Source organism: Periophthalmus magnuspinnatus, chromosome 5 (assembly GCF_009829125.3).
Source record: "Periophthalmus magnuspinnatus isolate fPerMag1 chromosome 5, fPerMag1.2.pri, whole genome shotgun sequence".
In the NCBI taxonomy this organism is placed as follows: Eukaryota; Metazoa; Chordata; class Actinopteri; order Gobiiformes; family Gobiidae; genus Periophthalmus; species Periophthalmus magnuspinnatus.
The window spans coordinates 31,870,846-31,877,924 of record NC_047130.1 but is presented as its reverse complement, the minus strand read 5'-3'; positions in this window follow the sequence as shown (position 1 = coordinate 31,877,924).

Genomic DNA, 7,079 nt, shown 5'->3' with positions numbered 1-7,079 from the left:
TGGCATGAAGTTGTAGTACCTAGAAAGAATTCAAACAGGGAAGTCTGCAGTCTTTTGGTGATAGTGAATTTTCTGTAGTTGACTGGTTCATTTTACCCACTATTAACCACAGGAGTTTGTTTGAGGATGAGATAATACCCATAGTCTCTCATTAGTGCACATGAAAGACCTCTCTGTTTCAGAAGAATTTCAAGCACTTATTCATATGCTACCATCCAGAATGAGTAAATAGGCAAGCTTCCATCTACTTGCAGTCTTTTAATTGTCATGTACTGAGGCAAAGTTCATTAACTGGAGCATTGTTCACTATGCCAGCCTGAGGACATAGAGATTTGGGTTCACCATTCAGGTTAATTGTAGATTTAGTGTATTTGGCAAGAGGTGCAGTCTCGTCATTATTATAGGAGAATAGTGCAGCTTTTGGGAATGCTGCCAACTTCCTCCATATCCAGCACCACTGAAATAAATCACAAAACCGGTGATCCGGCGTTTGAGGTGAACTATTACTCAAGAGGGAGATTGAGAGGTTGATGGGGAACTGGGTGATTGGTTTTTCTGACCTTGATGGTAGACGATTGGAACTTGTAAATGTTTTTGTTGTTGTTTTTTGGTTTGTTTAGTGGCTCTTGCTGTGTCATGAATAAATGATTAGCATTTTATTCTTTATGACAATTACTGACTAATTATTGCCCAACTGTCACAGGTTATTTCTAATTGATTAATTAGTCAAAATGTATTTGTATACCACTTTACAATAGCAACAACTGAACCAAAGTGCATTGCGTTCCAAGTGACAACAAATACAACATAAACCTTAAAAGGCTCATATTACTGATCTATGTTATAATGTTGTTTCCTCAGCGCAAATCTACCTGGATCATTTGGATCATTTCACCCCTGGAATTGCTATTCTCTACTGAACAAAATTAAAAGGCAGCTGTTAACTTGAAAACTACCTGTAGATAACATGACAAGGTGGAACAGAGCATTGTGAGCTTTGGAGATGTAGATAGCCTGATAATCAAGGATTACTCAAACATCTGTGAATGAAACAAAACACAACTCTGGGGTGGTTTTTGAGGAGGTAACATAATTCTAACATGGCTTCAAACTCACAAGAGTCAATTTTGTGTAATATAAGATCTTTAAGTAGCACACATCTATTGATCAATCTTTAACACTACAACTATACCATCAGGGATAATTGCAGCACCATTTCAAAGCCACAACTTTAAAGCAAATCTATCTGTGTTCTCTTACAGACAAGAAATAATAAAGAATTGGTTGCAGCAGTCAGGCCAAGGGTCAAATGTCATTCCACCTACACCGGATAACTCCTCTAAGCCTAAACCTTTGCTGCATCTGTTCAGTTGTAATTTAGCTTGTACCAGATGCACAAGTCTATACAACATCTGTGAGTCATATCTAATAACAAAGTCACTTTCTTCTGCTGCGTCTGATGGAGACTCTTTACAAGTTTCCTTCTATCTAACTGCCTGTGTTAATCAATTGCCCTGAACAGATTTCAACTTTGATATCTCATTAAAGGTTCACCCGGCATCCTTTTCACCCACAGGGTTTTTAAGTTACAGCGTGGCCGTGTTTTGTATGCAGTGGTGTGTGCTGGTCAATAGTCGGTGGGGGATGTGAGAGTGGGCTTTAAAGCAGAGGGCAGAGGGGGTGTGTGGGAGCTATGAGACTACAAAAGACTTTGCTTTCAATTTAAAGCTCTCCACTCTGCACTACCTCAAGGTAAAGAGCATATGCAGCTATACAATGGCTGTTAAGATTAAGACTAAGATGAGTCTACAGGAGAAAGACACACAAAAAATACAAAAAATTCTTCCTTGAGGTGCAGATGGTCAAGTAAATGCACTAAACATTCAAAAAAGACAATAAAGTTGAAATCTTGGCACTTTCCAGGAGGTGCGTCATCGAGTAAAACCACATCCTTCCACAAGTTGGAAGTTGCATCAAGTCGACCAAGAGCATATTTTGGTTTATGGTAATATGACTAATATGTAAACATCAGGTTGCTATATGACATAAGTTGTTTTTTTTCCAGATTTTCCAAAGACTTATACAAGGTTTTCAATTTTGAATTAACTTCATATGAAACTGCATATTTTTGAAATAAGCTATATGAAACACAAAAACATTGCAGTATTGAAATGAGCAAAATGCCTAAGCAAGTACAATATGAAATATGAAAATGATTTATAAGCATTTTTATGGCAAACTGAGTTACACTAATAGCCTTGTCAGCAACAGAATAGGAAGACCAAATGTACCTTTTTGGAGTAGACTGTAATTATGGTATGGCTTGTCACATCACTTATTGAAAGACTCATTTTGCTTTGGTTCACAGGAGTCTGAAAAGTACATTTACCAAACAGCCAAAACAAACTGACTGAGTTTGTTTAGCCAGTACCAAATCAATGAACTGTTGCAAATGGAGGCACAGATTGGCCCAAATGCAAACTGTGCCAAAAACATTTTAAACCAGAAATGCTAGACTGGACAGCATCATTCTTTTCAATATTTATGAAAACTCTAACTTTTGTTCAGATGACTGACGTGGACACTGGCAGAAATTGAAATGTTCTTTTCTTTTATGCTCTGGAGGACTGACTGCAAGATAAGAGCAGACAGAATGAAGAATACAAAATATTTTCCTTGTCAATGACTTACAATTGAGAAATGAGTTTGGCAGACACACAGGGACAAGAGGAGGAATCCTATGTAAATCATATGTAAATCCTAAGTAAGTAAATATTTTCTTTAAGCTCACTTCATTTATTGACGTAACAATCCAAGGAATTTTTGCTTCTCTAAACATCTTGTGGTCCAGCTAAAACATTTGGTTTCAGATCATGACCTTTCAGTTTTTTTCCAGGAAAAGGTGGGGCTAGACAGGCTTTGGATTAGCTGTTTAACTTGTTAGCAAGCTAGCAACAATTTGTGAGTAAATCGCATGGAGAGCTGAGACCATAATGACAAGTTCAGACTGAGGTGAATCAAGAACATGGATGAAAATATAATAACAGGATATACACAGCACAGGCCACCCTATTGGGTATCAGTTTTAGAGGGGTGAGTCTAGTTGAGAGGCTGGCCAAAATGTGTGAAAAAGTGTGGCCAATTTTTACCTGAACTTATGAAGAGAGACTAAAGACCAAGAGTCAGGGGCAGGCCATATTTACAAAAAATAAGATCTCAATAAGCCAATTCTGATAATGATATTCAGATGATATAATATCAATTGTGTTTGATATATTATTGTTTTAAAGACATATTTCAACATATCTTTAAATTTATTAGTTGAAGTTTAAGCATAAGACAAATGTAAATTAACTATACATTTACCAGCATAAGGGCAGAAATATCTATTTGTACCCTTATTAATACCTTAATTTTGCATATCTTCAAAACAATCTTCAAAATACTATCAATAATTTGATAATCTGGACACCTCTATCAAGTGCATGTGTACAGGACAACACCAGACCACAGTGAGCAAGTAAGAAAAATGTATATTTTTGTTTATTTGTCTCACTGTATCTGATGTGATTTCTAATTCAGTAAACTGATTTTTTTTTTTTTTTTTTAAATGGCCTGCACAAACAAATGCACCTGACCAGTCAAGATGCTTTTCCTATACTATACAAAGATGTGTAGTTTGGGCTGCAGTTCAGATCTGCAAGTTCAGGTGGACATGACAATTGCACTAGCCAGAAACGTGTGTACCATTTGTATCAAAACAAACATGTCTGCTTCCAGTATTAAATGAAAAAGACTGAAGCTCAACCATTAATCTGAGGTGAGAGACGTTTGAGTTGGCTCTAATTTATAGATGACCAATTCTCCCATAAGTTTCCGTTATCTGAAATATATGAACCTGATTGTACAACCAGTTTGGCCCCACCGTGAGCACCAGGAGTTTTCCTGATGGGTTGAGGTCCTTTTTTTACTTTTTTGTCACTGTGCGCAACACCATGCACGCTCTTATTCGACTTTCAATGGCTTTACAGCTCTGTTGTGATGTCTGTGAGTTCACTCGAGTTGGCCCAGCCCCTGTCCCGTACGGCAGCGTGCAAAGTTGTAGAGTCTGTTAATCAAAATCATGGTGAAATCAAGACATTTTGTGAAGATGATTAATCTTTCCAGGCCCATAAATACATTAACTTGTATTAAATTGAATTATTATTACATTACATTACATTACATTACATTATTATTATTATTATTATTATTATTATTATTATTATTATTATTACAATTATTTAGACTAGACAAGACTTCAATCTTCAAACATGCCAGTGTTTACTTTACATGATAGATCATATATTTGCATTGTTCTAGTTTAGATCACTGTTAATTTCCATGCAGCATATTTCTTATGTAACTTCTGCAACAGACTAAAAGATTTTATGTGATAGTATGACAAAATTATGTCATGGTTTCATGGTTTTCATGTTAAAACATGATACAAAAAGATCATGAAAGGACATGACATGTAAAATGAGGCATTACAGGAACAATGGAGGAGGCACATTTGTATGAGATATAGGCTATGCTACAGATGTTGGCATGACTTTTCCCACCCATAGTAGTAGTAGTAGTAGTAGTATTGCTTCTGGGAGTAGAACTACTGCTTGTGTGTAAATGACAAGGCTGCATCACCAATGGAAAGAGGAGCCCATGAGGGAGCACTGAAATGACTGTGTCAGTGTTGTAAGCTTTCTGTGGTCCTCCACATTCAAGTCCGTGGCTGAATGAACTCAACTCAGAGCTATGGGAGATAACTTGAGTTACTCTCTTTACGCACAGACCGAGGTATGTGCCCATAGTCTACTGCTGGTCACACAGCAAGAAGCAACTCTCTGTCATTGACCAAAGCCTTCACTTTCAGTAAATAAATCATACATTTAATAGCACCTACTTAAGCAGTCTCTGCATCATTCTGATCAAGCATCTGTCTGATGCTCTTCTGCTGTCATTGTCATGGAATAATCTATCCCCTGTGCGTTAATGTGCTGAGTGGCAGCGGCAGGATGGAGCGCGTGGCCAGATATATAAACTGCACAGCCTACAATAGATGTTACATTTGGATGAATAGTGTAAATCAAAATGAGGCTTATTTCGTTCTGGTCCATGTTTTTCTACTGGAGCTGCCCTGCTACAACCCCTGCTGGTCCATTGTCCAGCAAAGCTCATCTTCTCAGGGCCAGCACACCGAGCACTGGGTACTGCGTAGGGTTAAAGCCGCAAATAGGTGAAGGGCTCTGGGTGTGAGACTGTGGATGGGCTGTCTGTGGGTTAGGTGTCCTCTTTCTGAGATAGTAGTCAGAGACAGAAAAGTGATCACTCCCCGAGCCTGCTAGACAGAACACTGCGCTCGGCGTGCTGTCTCTTTGGTTCAGTGGGGCTGGGGATTGCCTTCATCGACTACTGACTCACTGCACAGAGCGGGGGTTATTTTCCGCTCAGATGTCTCATTATGGACAGTGGGGTCACCAGTGGTAAGCCTCATGTCACCATTGGTGATATGGCCTTGTCATTTATGCACAAGCAGTAGTCCTACTCCGAGAGTCCTACTACTATTACTACTACTACTACTACTACTACTACTACTACTACTACTACTACTACTACTACTGATACGACCTCCAACTCTAGAAATCTAGGGGTAATAAGGGACTCGGACTTGAACTTTAACAGCCACATCAAATCAATAACATCTGCAGCTTTTTACTACCTAAAAATATTGCAAAAATTAAAGGTATACTGTCAAAGCCAGACTTAGAGAGACTTATCCATTTGTCTCCAGTAGGTTAGACTACTGTAACGGCCTGCTCACTGGCCTCTCCAAACGAGCATTAAGACAGCTGCAGTACATCCAGAACACTGCTGCTCAGGTCCTGACTAGAACCAGGAAGTACAAACACATAAGTCCTGTACTCAGGTCTCTGCACTGGCTTCCTGTAGCTCAAAGAATAGACTTTAAAGCAGCTCTGCTTGTGTATAAGTCTCTCCATGGCCTAGGTCCAAAGTACATCTCCGACATGTTAGTGCCATATGAACCATCTCGCACGCTGGGGACTTCAGGAACCGGCCTGCTGCTGATGCCCAGAGTCAGGACTAAACATGGGGAATCAGCGTTTAAGTTTTATGCAGCTAAAACTTGGAACTTCCTGAAGATGTGAGACAGGCCTCTACTTTGACAATGTTTAAATCCAGGCTCAAAACGGTTCTGTTCAGCTGTGCATATGACTGAAAGGTTTTTATTCTGCACTCTTCTCTTTTAATGGTAAATTTATGATGATTATTTGTGATTATTTTTGATTTGTATGATTTTAATGTCTTTCTTATTCTGTAAAGCACTTTGAATTACCTTGTGTACGAATTGTGCTATACAAATAAACTTGCCTTGCCTTGCCTACTGATAACGGGTGGGAAAAGTCAAGCCAACATCATTAGCATAGCCCATCTCTCGCCATACAAACGTGCAGAAGTGAGATCCTCCACTGCTGCCGTAGTTCCTCGTTCTACATATTATGGTATTTCATGATCATTTCTTATCACAAATGTGTAATTTTGTATCACGTTTTAACATGAAACTATCACTAATTTGGTGATACTATCACGTAATTTCGTTAAAACTTGATACTGCTCATTTTTATTTAAGCACAGAATGGCAGTCCTCTGCTGCCGTAAAGATGTGATCAGACGTCCTGACACAAGTGTGTGAAGCTGAGGTGTTTAAGGGCCACCTCACTCTATCACTGTGCACTGCTGTGCTCAGAATGTGTCTCTGTGCTCTGAGCACCTGTGGCATGCACAACAAGCACACTTTGGGTCTTACACCTGTTAAACGTATTCTGTTTTACATAGTAATTTATTTTATTTTATTTATGCTAATCAGTCATCATAATTAAAAGCCAACAACATTTAATTGCAATTAATAACACTGGCTTATTAAAAATATTATGGTCAATTAGGGTTAAAAAGATGAGAGAGGCCTATAATTTTCATCATAGGTACACTTCAACTATGAGAAACAGAATGAGAAACAAATC